Raw genomic sequence first — 15,879 nt, forward strand, 5'->3', positions numbered from 1 at the left:
TTGGAATTCCAAGGACAGAAGTGCTAAACACAAAGATGATCAGTCTCAAGAATTTGTTAGGGGAACCCACACACCACTGTGTTTTATCCTCACCAAGGACAGACAGTAAGAGAAAAGAGATGTTCTGGATTACCTACAGCCAGGGGTCACAGTTGGGGTTCACATGGGGGTGTAAGGAACTTGGATTTGGTGTTGGTACCAGCTGCTTTCAGTGTTTTGGGCGATGGCCCAAACACCTTCGTCAGTTGCCTGGAATGTTCGAGGCCCTGGCTCAGGCCGTGGGGAAAACCTGTAGCTAGCGAGTGACAGGGTGGCCAAAGCCCGCTTTTTTCCTCAGCATGTGGAAAGAAAATGAGAGTACTTGAGAGGCCATGGGAGGTCCTCTGCTGAGCCTTCAGATGAGCCAGCACGGCTGTCAGAGTGAGTCCTCACTTGCTCAACAGGGCCGGGCAGCTCCCAAGGTCCTTGCTCGGAGGCACCGTGTGGCCTCACTCACAGTTTAGAAATCTGGAGACACTGGAGAAAGACAAGTGATGTTTCCATAAGCAGAGTACTGACAGTGGTACATTAAAGATTCTGATGAGGGGTGTGATCCATAGACAAACCCAATCTGTCTCTTGCCTGTGCCCTATCTGTGAGGTATTGAGAGGCAGGGTGACTCCTCAACTCCTAGAATCCTACCTGGGAGAGAGGCTATGTTGTGTGATGTGCTAGGCTGCTCCAGCTACTGTAACAAAAATCCAGGAGGCTCACCAGTAACTAATACTAGAATAAGTCTCCTTGACTGGGAGCCCAAGATGAAGGCACCAGCCAAGTTGGTGTCGATCTAAAGCCCTGTTTCCTGTTTCCATTGGGTTCTGACTGTCCTTACTTGGTAGAAGTGAGACAGTTTCCTGGGATTCCTTTTACAAAGACACTCATGTCAAATGTAAAGAACTCTGTTCTCTAGACCTAAGCACACACTGGGGGCACATCTCTTACCACCCTCACCTGGAGGAGGTAATAAACCCTGGGTTTGATAGAGCACAAACTGCCAGCCTGTTCGTCTGCGGTCACCACTTCCCAGGACACAGCCATGCTCACAGCCATGCTCAATGCCTCTTAGATCTCACCTGCACACACCTTTGAAAAATATATAATTTCAGATGTGAATACAGGGACCCTTGTGGTCATGGTGGTCAGAGTGACGCATGGCAGATTTGTATAGATACATTTACACATGTACACATACAGTGAACATATGCAAAACTAGGAAAACCTAAATAGGGCCATGGATACACTGTTGTCAGTCTTCTGATCATGACAGTGCACTGTTCTTATGCAGGATGCTACCACTGTGGGAGCATGAAGACTTCTCTGTATTATCTCTTAGAATTCTATGTGGTCCTATAAAGCTTTTTTTAAAAATTGAAAATCAATCCTTATAGTGTGTTTAGATAACGATTTCAAGAAACAGATAGGGGTTGGGGATTTAGCTCAGTGGTAGAGCACTTGCCTAGCAAGCGCAAGGCCCTGGGTTCGGTCCTCAGCTCTGGAGAAAAGAAAAAAGAAACAGGTAGTGAGGCCCAGGAAGACCACCTCCTCTTTATCTCTCCAGCCTGCGGGTCTCAGGATTCAGACCCAGCAAGCTGTCCCTTCCCCCAGCACCCTATGCTGCACAGCTGAGGCCCACTTTGCCTGACACAGGGCGGAGACGGACGCCTGCTGCTGCCACAGTTATCACCTAGAGTGTAAGATGAGCACTTAACAATTCAACCCTGGGGCAACAGGGAAGGAGTTGGCTGGGCACTGTTGAGGGTCTTAAAGCAGAGAACTGTGGGGAGGGAAGCTGGGAAATTGAGGGGTAGGACTGAATCTTTAAGGGAGTTCCATGAAGGCAGACAGATACCACACAGTATCCCTCTCACACTAGGCCATGCGACCTGACTCCACATAGGGAGACGAGACGAACCAGGGGCCATTTCCATCCACCCAGCTGGGGACCAGTCCTCTGAGCCACCCAATGAAGGTCGCTTTAGACCTTTACCAGTGCTGAGATGGAGAAGAGGAAGACGAAGAAGAAAGAGTCATAGAACAAGCATCCCCAAGGCTAAATCACGGAAAGTCTATTTCTGTTAATGTGGTGTTTTCCCTTTTGGAGAACCCCCAAATTAAAAACTTGACATTTCCTATTCTACAGCAAGCACGTGGCCTGTTTCATTTGTTGTTATTGATATTTTATCAACACGCTGTCATTTGAAGAGCACCCCATGGTCAGATATTCTGAGGAGATGCTGACAGCATGAGCGAGACCAACAGTGGCCTGCCTTCAGGGTGTTTCTGTCCTGTGGCCTCAGATTCTTTCCTGCTCAAGGTCTTGCTTTTCTCACGGCACTTGTTCCCTGTGTACCTGTCCCAATTAGACAGGGTCCTGATGGCCACAGTGATGCGAGGTGGGGCTGTGGGGGCCATTCAAGCACACTTTAGTTCTCACTGCTCAGTCTTGAGAGTACAAGGGATAGTGACTGAAAAATCAAGCATCTATCTGTTCTAAAAGCCAGAATTCTCTAACTGTACTTAATGATGCATGCTTTTCCCTGTGGAAGCTATTGCCGATGGGATGTGTGTGTGTGTGTGTGTGTGTGTGTGTGTGTGTGTGTGTGTGACACACACGTGCTGCATTCTGTTTTGTTTGGAATTATGTTTCAAGCAGCAATCAGGAGGATCGGATTGCATTTCCTTTCTTGGAGAGTTATTCAAGCTTGATTCCTTCCCCAAGGTATGTCCTTTCTCAATTGCTGAGGGCAAAACCTCTCCAGTTGAGTGTTAGTGGGTTGTTGAGAAATATAAACAGAATGCAAATGGAAATGGGAATCTTGGCTTGACTACATTAGCTACAATTTATTTGCATAACCACTAACAATTAGAAACTTAAAATATTTCCCAGATGTTCACACCTGATCATATTACAAGACAACTATTTTAAAACTGCTTCAAGGCCAACATCCTAAGCAAAGAAATCAACCTATGAAATCAAGAGCAATGTATATTGGAATCACATGTATGTGATGGACATGGGGGTGTCAGTAACACACAGAAACTGACAGGTAATTGGAATGGGTAACTGGGAACATGATAAGTTTTAGGTTACAGTTTGTGTTCATTTAGACACCTGAACTGTACAGAAATGTAGTTTCCTAGCCTTGATCTTTGTTACAAGCAACTATCTTACATAAAATAGGCCATTTTTCCCACAATCCATGTGAAAATTACCTAGTGTCCATGCTTGATAAGGAGCTGAAACTCTACTATGAAGATTCTCAGATTACAGGACAAGAAACAGGTAGTCTCTATTTTTAGCAAACAACTTTTTCGACTTTCTTGAAGACATGATTCAGGGAATTTTTAAACCCCATTTGGTTCCTGTAGGGCTTTGTGTTTGAGATTCAAGAGGGACCCTGGAAAATGAAGGATCCTCGCTCTGGGAAGATGTCACAGGACACAGATTTGCTTTGGGGACACTTGCACGTGCTTGCCAGGAATGGGCTGTTGAAGATGTCTTTGGCACATTTACGTCCAGCTTCTCCCAGATCCTGTTAGTCAGGTCATCTACAGCAGAGTTCAGTCATAAAGGCTGAACAAACCATACCAGAATAGAAGGAGCCAGGGGCAATGGTTCAATCTAGATATCCAGGGATCGAGAAGTTTAATAGGACTCACGGGAGGATCTGGTAGGCTCATCAGCAAGACACATAGCCAGTTTCAAAGCAAAGAGAGAACTCTGAATCCCAATGAGAATGTTGGGAATAACAGTGGGAAGCAGTAGTACATGTGCAGGTTGTAGGGCTCATGGCACTAGATAAGCCAAGGGGACTTAAAGTTCTCAGAGCAAGCACACGGCTTGAGGTCGAGATCTTTGTTTAGGTCCAACACTTGCTTATATTTTCAGAGCAGAGCAGGACCCTGCCATTATAGAGCTCTCTGCTCTGACATTACACATTTCTGTTTATTCTGGGATAGACTCTGTGATGGGCTCTTGGTAAGCAGTGGCAAATAAGACTTAGAACCTGACTTGAAGGGAATGATAACTTAGTAATGGGGTAACAAGTGGAAAAGCAATTGCAATATGGGGTCTTAAGTTCTGTGATACTGGAAGGTTCTGGTTACAATTGATGTATCCAAAAAATCATCCTGATAAGAGGAGAGGGAAGTGTAACAAAGGAGGTATTAGAGCAGTGGGTCTCAATCTGTGGGTTGCAACCCCTTTGGGGGTCACCCCCTAAGACCATTGGAAGACACAGATATTTACATTATGATTCAGAACAGTAGCAAAAATACAGTTATGAAGTAGAAACAAAAATAATTTTATGGCTCACCACATCATGAAGAATCGTATTAAAGGGTCTCAGCATTAGAAAGGTTGAGAACCTCTGCATTAGAGTATTAAAGAAACTGAACCAGTGGGAAGTACATTCCAAAAAGAGACTCAGCATGGACACTAGGAGACTTCTCAGCTGCCCCTTGTGGCCAGTGCTCCCTTCCTTGGCCTGGATGTCCTTCTCACACCCCCACCCCACAATCACACAGAAGACTTGGTGGTTAGTTCTGAAATGTTCCCCGAAGGGCTCATGTGTTGAAAGACTGGCCTCCTAAACAGCAATGTTTACAGATAGGATTTGGGAAATTGATTAGATGGATCACAAGAACTCTGACCGTCAGTGGATTATCCCATTGATGGGATCCTAACTTGATGTGATATTGGGATGCCTTGGAAACTAAGTGGGTGGAAACTTCTTGGAACTTAGGAGCATGCCCTTAGGGACTGTCTTGTTACTGGCCCCTTCTCTTATTCATTCATTCATCCATTCATTCATTCATCCTCTCTGTGTCTGTCTGTCTGTCTGTCTGTCTCTGTCTTCTCTCTCTCTCTCTCTCTCTCTCTCTCTCTCTCTCTCTCTCTCTCTCTCTCTCTCTCTCTGTCTCTGTGTTCCCTCACTGTGCACATGTCTACTGGTGTTCTGGGTCATCATAGGTCCCAAACCTTCAAGAAAGAACAACTGTGGACTGAAACCTCTGGAAATCTTACAGATGACAAACCTTGGCTTCTTTCTTTATGGCAACTGTCTTGAGTGTCTGATATAGATATGATGGGATAAAAGGGTAAATTGCTGAACCTATTTTAAAGAGCAACAATTTGTTTAAAACGTTTTACATTGGTATAGATTTTAGTTTATTGATACAAACTTAAAGTTAATTTTCTTATACTGTGTGTATATTTTTACTCTTGTTTAAGGTGTTATGTTTGTACAGGTCATTTAAAATTGTAATGGAAATTAAAAATAGATTAATAATTAGTCATCTATGATAATCATACTCGTAGCCATGTTAGTTAAGTCTTCTAGGTATACATAGATATATTTCAGATAGATAGGTAATCTTCAAATACTTCAAAGACCTACAGAATATGGCATTTAAAATATTTTAAAAATTTAGACTTTCTGAACAGTGAGACATGTCTGCTCCTGGCAGCACAGATCTACTTCAGAGAGGAGGATGGGCATCGAAGACACTCCATATAGATATCTTCACCTTGGCAAAAATAGCCATTTGGGCAAGAAACTGTTCTTGCCTGGACTGCTTGATCGACTGGACATGCAGGACCCACAGGAAGGTTACCACTGAACTTTGTTTGACAAAATGGTCCTTCAGGTTCCTGCTTCGCAGAGGAAACTGCCAGACATTCTACAGGACGCAGACAGAAGTGACTGAGAGACTCTAGACCTGTGGGCTGAAGACAGATGCCCCAACTTTACAAAGGAACATTAGGTGACTGTCCAGGCTGCCAGCTGTCTCTGTCTACACTGGCAAGACTCCTGAAAGTTGCTTGTGTCCTTCTCCCATTTTTCAGGTAATATTATATCCTTCTGAGGTCTTTGATGTAGTTGAAGACTAGATAGTTATAATTTTCCTTAGTTATGATAAAAGATAAGTTAGATATGAAACCTTAGACTCACAAATATAGGGTAGATAGGATATCTGCTTTAATTTTGCCAAATATAAATAGACTAGGTATTATAACTGTAATTATTGCTTGATAATTGTTTTGTTATATGTAAATTTACTATGTGAAAGTTAAAATCTTCCTTTTTGAAAAAAAAAAGAAAAGGGGAAGTGTGGATATTGCTCTGTATAAATAAAATGCTGATTGGCCAGTAGCCAGGCAGAAAGTATAGGCAGGACAAGCAGAGAAGAAAATTCTGGGAACAAGAAGGCTGAGGCAGAGAGTCACTGCCAGCCGCCACCATGACAAACAGCATGTGAAGATGCCGGTAAGCCACGAGCCACGTGGCAAGGTACAGATTTATAGAAATGGATTAATTTAAGCTATAAGAACAGTTAGCAAGAAGCCTGCCATGGCCATACAGTTTGTAAGCAATATAAGTCTCTGTGTTTACTTGGTTGGGTCTGAGCAGCTGTGGGACTGGCTGGTGACAGAGATTTGTCCTGACTGTAGGCCAGGCAGGAAAACTCCAGCTACAAGTGTCTCCTCACAGTGAGTGAACACTGACACACAGAGCAGCTGCCCTGCAGCTTTGCAGTCCCAGCTCCCCTCAGATGAGCAAACACTCACCAAAGGCATTGACCATTTCCCCAAATCAGATTACAGCTGTGATTTTATCAGTTATTAAAGTTAAGTAGGTTTATTAAAATTAATCAATTATGGGTGCCACCCCTGCCCCTTGAAAACATTTCTGAAAACAAAAACCTCAGTTCTGAGTGTGAAGAGATGTTGAAGGTGGACCAGTAAAACAGCACTGCTTATTTCTGAGAAGCTGTGAAATACTGAGGGAACACAGAGATGAAAGTCATTTGAAGACCACAGTCAGAATCCCAAGTCTTTCCTAAATCATCCCACTGTGGGATTCGTGGAGATGTGCTGTACATATCACTCTTGTGAGAAAGACACCGTGGGACCTCCACAAGGGCCTGCAGCCCACACGAGGCTTTGGTTTCATGTCAAAAGATTAATGAGATGCTCATGTTTATTTTTAAAAAACAAAATCAAATATTTAAAATACCCAAATATTGTTTTTGTGGGTTTCCTGCCTAATTGACTTTTTGATTAACAAATCAGCAACAGAGTTCTAAGCTGCTGGATTGCAAGATCCTAGGCCAAAGGGGGCCATTCATGTTGCTCATAGTAAAAACTCTGAGAGGGGCTGGAGAGATGGCTCAGTGGTTAAGAGCACTGACTGTTCTTCCAGATTCAATTCCCAGCACCCACATAACAACTAACAACCATTTGTAACTCCAGTTCCAGGAGACCCCACTTCCTCTTCTGGCCTCTGTGGGTGTACAGATAAATACAGGCAAAACACCCATGTACATAAAATAAAAATAAATAAATCTAAAAATATCTCAGAGATAGTATATAAATGACCTAATGATGCATTTCAAGACTCCTGAAAATACAATAAGCAGCCAGGCACAATTCTAATAGATGGCATGAAATAATGAACATTGGATAAGAGAGAGACTGAAAGAACAATACACAAAACCAACCAAAGAGTTGGGCTCTGAAAAGTCAATAGGACTGAGAAACTCCTACACAATCTGGCAAAAAAAGAGGGAGAAGAAACTAAAACTGGAGATAAAGGATGTCGTTACAGGGATTCCAATGAACTCAGAACATTATTAAAGGTTAAATTTTAAATTTATTCTCTAAAATGCTAGAAAAACTAGATGAAACAGAGGAATTTTTAAGTGTGTATCATCTACCAAAATTAAAACTAGAAGCTATAAGTAACCTAAAGAGATCTATTACATGAAATGCGATGGAAATAATCAGACTTCTTCCCTCCAAGACAAGCTCAGGACTGGATGGAGGCAATACTGACTTCTAACAAATTTTCGTGGAAATTCTTCCTAATTCATTCTTCCTAATTTCATGGAATTCATCCTAATTTTCTTACCTTGTTCCACAGCACACAATGTGAAGGAATACTACAAAATCAGTATTCTTCTGATACCAAAATCAGGTTCAAAAAAATTAACAACAAAACCTCACCCCTGTCAGAATGGCTACCGCCAAGAAATCCAATGACAGATGTTGGAGAAGTACAATGAGGGAAATCCTTGTTCACCACTGGTGTAGTACAAATTAACACAGTATGGAAATCAGTTTGGAGGCTCTTCATTAAGTGAAAACAGAACCACCACATGACCCATCTATTCCACTCTTATGCATAAACCCAGAGAACTCCATGCCTTACCCTACTACAGAGATATTTACACCCCCACACCTACTGTTGGTTTATTCACTATAGCAAAGAATTGGAATCAGCCTACTTACCTATCAACAGATCAATGGACAATAAAAATCTGGTACATGTTCAAAATGGAATAGTATTCAGCCCTAAAGAAAAATGAAATCATCCATGGCCCACCTGATGTCGGTTGGCTCAGGAGGGTGATCTACAGGCCAGCCCAGCACCTTGTAGAGGCAGGGGAGTAGGTCTCAGTATGATGAGCAAGTGTGTTGTGGAGATATAGGAGAGAAAGAGAAGCAGAATGGCTCCTGTGCTGTGGAAAGAGGAAGAATGGAAGAAATGAAAGTGAGGAGGAGTAGGCTGATGTGGGAGGCCTGCTTGCCACCTGAACCAGGGTGACATCCAGGCCCAGGCTGCTGCCAAGAGCCATGTCTGGGTCCATGATCCTACCACAGCCAGGGGCTGTGTGGCTATCCATGGCCCATGTTGCCACCAAAGACCACAAGGCTGCCCAGTGTCTGGGCTGTCACCCGTGGCCATGTAGGTGTCCAAGAGCCATGCTGCCACCAAAGCCATGTTGATCTGGGTGGCCTGTGTTGTCATCAGGGCCATGGTGTTGTCCAGACCCGAGCTGCTGCCAAGGGTCATGTCTGGGTCTGTGGTCCTACTGCAGCTGGGACCTGTGCTGATGTCTGTGGCCCGTGTCACCTCAGGGGGCCATAGGAACCATGAGTGATGAAATCAGAAGGCCATGCTGAGCCCATGATGGCCACTGTTGGAAGAAAGCTGGCCCTGACCCTCATGGGAGAGCTGCCCTGCCCACCACACACACACTGAGGTGAGATGGCCCCACCCCTCACCACAGGTGAGGAAGAACTGACCCTGATGGAGTGGGCTTGGGGCAGCTGGCTCAGTTCCTCGCCTGAGGGGGCAGCTCCAGTGGCCTGGACTGAACAGCTCAACTACTGCCCAGGCCCACCCTAACATCTACCCCATCTAGGATCTGCTGGAGCTCAGGAAGGTTCTGGTCCTGTGAAATGATACCCACAGGATCTCCATGGCTCGGGGTGGCTGCAGGATATCCTAGAGGAGTTCTGATGAGGATGCAGTGAGGATGGTGTACCAGAAACCAGAGGCCTTGAACCAGCCCAGTGACAAACTGCAGTGAACATCGCAAGTACAGCTGACTGGACAAAAGGGTAGACTGGGACACACTGCGACCCCCAATATCACCAGGACGGATGGAGAGGTGTTGGAGAGGCGGGGAAACTGGAGGAATGAAGAGGTTTTTCTGTTTTGTTGTTTTTCTTTTGGGTTTTTGTTTGTTTGCTTGTTTTGTTTTGGATTGGTCGGGTTTCTTTTTAATTTTCCTTTGTGGGGGCACGGCAGGGGTGAGGGGAGGTGATGGAGGGACTCGGAGGTGAGTGAACTTAGGGTGCATGATGTGAAATTCCTAAAGATTCAATAAAGAAATTATGTTAAATTTAAACAAACAAATAAAGTTAAAAAAAGAAAAATGAAATCATAAAATTTGTAGGAATATGAATGGAATTAGAATGAATAATAGTAAGCAAGGACACCCAATCTCAGAAAAAAGAATCCTCACCTGCTCTTGCTCATATGTGGCTCTTAGCCTAAAATGTGTACACATATTAATATAAACATCGTACATGTGGGTCTAGGATAATAGGGAGGAGAACAAGAATGGGTAATTTAAAAAAAAGACAAAATGCTTGCTAATGAGTTCACATATATCATACACTCTATGTGAGTCCTTTGCATGCTCTCTCATGGCACAACACATTCTCAGTGCAAAATACATCCTTAAACAGGCAGTGTCCACGTGTGACTCCAGGAGGCCTGTGACTTTACCTGAAGATACACATTTTAAATTATGCTCTCATTGGATATCCCAGGAGGATGGAGTTTTTCATATGTACCACTAAACTTTTTAAATTTTATTCTTTAAACAAGAAGTTTTGCTATTCAAATTATAGAGTGTGAAGGTTGTTAGAAAAATGTGTGAAATACCATAGTTTTGAAAAATCTGAGAATACCTGGAAATGTTGATTTATTATTCTTGAATCTCAAAGAATAACATGCCGGGAATTTGAAATGTGTTTGTTTTTATTTGTCATGGTTTTTTATAATTCTAAATTGCATTATTGTTGATGAAAGAAAGTACTTTTTGAAAAATAATACAGTAAAACAAAATATGGAGTTCCCCAGGAGAGCCATGTAAAAGGATATGGAGCTTTAAACATATCCCCAGTTCCCAGACTTGGGACTTGTTATGGTTTGGATCATAGCCTTAGAGACATATAAAGGTACGATCAATCATAACAGCCATCCATCTATGTGCATGCTGTCTGTATTGTTCTCCAGCCTATCCTTTGAAGCAACACACTTTCAAATAAAACATTGTATAATCCATGAGTAAGTTGAGATCACCTAGACATAAAATAGCACAGGACCTAAATTTCAGTCCCTGAACAAATAAGGTTGTTCATAGACTAAGTTCTGCATCACGCCCGTGGTCTAGCACACAACAGGCCCAGCAGCTTTGGCCAGCTGTTTCCCTGAGTGGCTGCCAGACTAGATGGTTAGAACTTCTTTGGAATACTTGGGTTATTCCAAATGGTACCTGAACTTCACGTCTGTGAGTTCTCAGAATACAGGGAACCCAACACAAACACATGAAGAAGAAAAAAGGGAAAGGGGGGGCGGTGGGCAAGGAAGAGGGAGAGAGAAGTGTGAAACCCCCATCAAATCTCATCAGCTGGGGACAGCAATGATAGAATGACTTGTGTTTGCCATTGATTTTAGTTGTCAGTGATTCAACTGAAAATGTGAAATTGAGGATGCGATGATGCTTATCAATCATCATCAGAATAACCTTGAGGACATGATGTCAGGTGAAGACAGACTGACAGACAGACAGACACACACACACAGGGTGGGGGCAGGGAGGGAGAGAGGGCAAAGGAGAGGGGGACACACACACACAGAGAGAGAGAGAGAGAGAGAGAGAGAGAGAGAGAGAGAGAGAGAGAGAGAGAGAGAGAGAGAGAGAGAGAGAGACCCTGTGATTCTACCCTGAGGTAGTTAGTCAGTAAAGAAGTAGATACAGAAGTAGAATGGTGGTTGCTGGGGCCAGAGGAGGGAGGAGGGAGGGTGATTTAACAGACAGAATTTTACTTTCCAGGTAAAAACATTTTGGAGATTGGAAGTCCAGCAGTGTAAATATACGTGACACCACTAAACGTATACTTACCAAAAACTAAGATGGGGCAGGTATCAAGACGGCTGAGGGGTAAAGGCACTTGCTAAACTACCTCTGCCTCCCTGAGTTTAATCTTAGAACTCAGATAAAGGTGAAAGGAGAAAAGTGACTCTGCAAAGTGGTCCTCTGACTTACACACACACACACACACACACACACACACACACACACACAATAAAAAAATAAATATTTTAAAGATAAAATAAGATGGTAAATTTCTCATTATGTGTGTTTTACTACCATTAAAACTTTGAAAGCACACTCTGGGAAGACAACTCCATCAGTCAAGGGTCATAGAAGACTGAAAATCAGAGTTCCATCTCTGGAGACGTGTTTAAAAGAAAAAGCCAGCCACAGCAGCATGTGCACTCAGTCAGCACAGGGAAGGCAGAGGAGACAGGCAGGTCCCTGAAGCTGGCTGGCCAGCCTGTGTAGCTGAGCCAGTGAGCTTCCAGTTCAGTGATCAACTGTCTCATAAAAGTAAGGTGACAAGTGACTGAGGAAGTCACCTGACTGGCCTCTACACATGTATGCATGCATGTGCACCCCTACACACACGAATACATACATATATATATATGCATTATAAACCTTTCAAAACATAAAAAGAAAAAAAAGTGGAAGAGAAGGGACCAGGCTTGTGTACTGTGCTCCCCCTGGTCCCCTTTCCATTAGCAGGGTCCCTGAATATCCTTGGCTTCCGAGAACAGTCCTGTCTCACACCTGTTGCCCTTGTGAAGCATTTACAGTCTCCTCTCTTGTGACCTGAAGTCATTTAAGGACTTGAGGACAGAGCTCTGTCTTCCAAATCACTTGAGATCTCTGAATCCAGGAAGGGTAGGTAGTCCTAATGTGTCCCCACGCCCTGCCTGTCCCCCCTCCGATCCCACTCCGTTCCTCCCCATTCTTCTCCTTCCTCCTCCTCCTCCTCCTGCTCCTTGCACTCCTCCCTATCCTCCCCTCCTTCCTCCCTCCTCCCCTACACAGGATTTAAGAGCCTGAGTCTTAGGACAGTGAGTGGGAAGAGAAGCCGACAGAGGAGTGCTAAGCAAATGTTAATGAACCAGCAGGTTCCACTGGGTGGAATGTCTTTCAGGGATTTCAGGCATGTTTTGACAAACTAAGCCCTACATCTGGATGGCGTTTGGATGAAGCAGCATCAAGAGGGCTCCATGATCCCTCAGTCGGCCCTGCTGCTGGCCATCATTTTTTCTTAGTCTTCTCAAAACAACATTACTTTTGTTTATCCTCTCTAGGGTACTTTTTTCTGTTTTATTAACTTCTGTTCTCATCTGTGTTGTTTTCTTTCTTTTACAGATAGTCCCAGTGTCTCAAGATGGAACTTCAATTCCTTCATTGGAAACGTTCTAGGGCATGGTGTTTCCTTTACTCTGACATTGTCAGGTTCCTTTAGGAGCCATAGATACATGCTGTGGGCAGTCAACAGATAATTTAAAGATGGCATCATCTGCCCTGAATCTTAAAAAGGTCCTATTTTAGAAAGAAGATCAGACAATATGCGTTAAGTATTAAATGAATGATCCAGGAGCATCAATTCTAAGACTTCAGAGGCATGTTGATTGGCCAAGCTCAGGGATGCAGGAGGAACCATGTCAGTGAGGATAACTGATCTCCAGGTCCTCACTCAGAGGGTCCTGGAGAAAGTCAGCAGGAAGCATATTCAGAAGCCCACTGTGGCTTGAGGAAATGCTTCTCTCGAGGCAAGCAGCCCATGAAAGATGGGGACAGCATGCCACTGTGGAACATCTGGGAAAAGTTGATGCCCAAGAGCATCCTTGTCAGCATACAGGGAGGCACTGAGGCATCCAAATGTTTGTAGGACCACAGTGAGGTTAGAATAAAAGGGTATAAGGGGAGATGTCAGATGCAGGGACACAGCATCGGGGAGGAACAGTGTATAAGATCTCAAATCAACTGACACAAGAGGGGACATATTTGGATGACTTTGCACCTGAACTTCCAGGGGAGGGCAGGCAAGGGCATCTAGCATTTTTTCATTTCTGGTCATCTCCCAGGTCAGGTACAGACAGGGACATTTATCCAAGGACATCTCTATAACAAAGCTGGGAGTCCAGCTCTGGTTAGCAATGGAGGCAAGGCCTTGCTGGAGCCATACGGAGAATGAAGCTGAGCTGGGCCAGTTCCCAGGACTGGACACTGTGCTAATTTTAGGGCACCCAATAGGCAAGATCCTAAGTGTCCACAGGAGCTGCTGGACTCCCTTCTCCCAGGTGGTCCTCGTAACTCGGAGCCCAAGCATATGGGTACCTTGTACCACTGTCACTGTTCCCTACTGCCCCCCTCCCAAAGCCAGGCAGTCTTTCCCATGGTCTAGCAGCCCTGAGAGTTTGCTCACCGCCCCTAACTGCAATAGTCTTAATCTTCAAGTCCTGAGAACCCTACCATATAGGACAGACACACTTATCTGAGAAAAGAACAGCTTTCTGTGTTGAAGGCGGCTTCTCCAGGTTTGGATCCCTTGAGGAGGATGAGTAGACCTTGGCCTTGATAAATCCCCAAATCCCACCTGGCCAGTGTCCCTTACCTTCACACAGATGAATGTGGCTCTTGGGTAGATGGACTAGGGCCCCTGGCCTGTCAGGGAGGTTTCTAGGCCCAGGAAGTGAGGGGTTTTCCTAGGACTGAGGAGCCTGGAGACTCACCCCCAGAGAAACCTCTGCTTGAATCTTCTATTGGCGTCAAGCCTTTGTGGCCCCAGTGTCCTCAGCAGCAGGTCCCAGTCTCTCCTTGAGTCCCTGCCACCCCCACACCCCAGGAATTCACTCTAATCCCCAGGGCTCAGTCCACTCAAACCAGAGACCTCCCAACCCACTCCAGGAATCTCTGTCCTGTGGGAAGTTCATTCATTCCTCTTCTTTCACGTCTCTCTCCCCACTACTCTCCTTTTTATCTCTTTAGTTTCTTCCCTTCTCACTTTTCTATTGCTTCTTTTCCTGTTTCTTCCCTTCCTTCCTCCCCTCCCTTCCTTTTCCTGTCTCTTCCCTTCCTCCCCTCCCCTCCCTTCCTTTTCCTGTCTCTTCCCTTCCTCCCCTCCCCTCCTTCCTTTTCCCATCTCTTCCCTTCCTTTCTCCCCTCCCTTCCTTTTCCCATCTCTTCCCTTCCTCCCCTCCCTTCCTTTTCCTGTCTCTTCCCTTCCTCCCCTCCCTTCCTTTTCCTGTCTCTTCCCTTCCTTCCTCCCCTCCCTTCTTTTTCCCCCCGTTTCCTCCCTTCCTCCCCTCCCTTCCTTTTCCGTCTCCTCCCTTCCTCTCCTCCCTTCCTTTTCCCGTCTCTTCCCTTCCTTCCTCTCCTCCCTTCCTTTTCCGTCTCTTCCCTTCCTCTCCTCCCTTCCTTTTCCTGTCTCTTCCCTTCCTTCCCCTCTCTTCCTTTTCCTGTCTCCTCCCTTCCTCTCCTTCTTCTCTCCCTTTCTCGTTCTTCCTCCTCTCTTGTCTTTCCTGCCTATTCTCTTCTTTCATTTCCCTTTCATGAGTCTCAGAAGGAAGGAGTCATTTTCCCTGAGTTCCTCAGGAGATTAAACTCTGAAGGCATTTATGAGTTCATGAACTTACCTCTTCCCTCACACGTGCCTACCCCGTGAGACCTCTGTCCACCAAGCCTCATTCAGTTTAGCAGTTGGATCCATCCCATCTGTGACTCCTCCATGTGCACTCTTTTTTAATGAATCTATCTATCTATCTATCTATCTATCTATCTATCTATCTATCATCCACCCATCCATCCATCTGTCCATCCATCTGTCCATCCACCTATCCATCCATCCCTCTATCTATCTGTCTATCTATCTATCTATCTATCTATCTATCTATCTATCTATCTATCTATCATCTCTCTCTCCCTCTGCTTACTTTTCCTGCGTTGCCACTGGATCTTTTTAGTCTCCAAGCCTGCATTTCAGGTAAAATTGTTGTGTTTGTTCTAGGCAGTACCTCATATTTGAGACATTTTTGAAGGTGTCCTTGACATGGGAGCTGGGAAGCCACTACAGTCAACACATTCAATTGTTATCGCCTCACATCAACGTCCTCTGTGGTAAAACAAACAAACAAACAAACAAACAAACAACAACAACAAAAAACAGTTCCCTCTGCTGCGGAAGTGTTTACCTGGCCTTAGAAACCACATCTGTTCATCCCTGTGGCAAATATGAGCAAACTCTGGTCCTTAGACAGCACACCACACATCTGCTTACGTACCAGGTCAGCCATGGCATTAATAAATCTGCACCAGGCAATGCATGCGGCCCAGAGCAGGCAGGTTAGTGTACTGAGTTGAATACAGAACTGAAGTTTCTAGAGGCCTTCCAATCCA

This window comes from Peromyscus eremicus, chromosome 3, assembly GCF_949786415.1.
Source record: "Peromyscus eremicus chromosome 3, PerEre_H2_v1, whole genome shotgun sequence".
NCBI lineage: Eukaryota > Metazoa > Chordata > Mammalia > Rodentia > Cricetidae > Peromyscus > Peromyscus eremicus.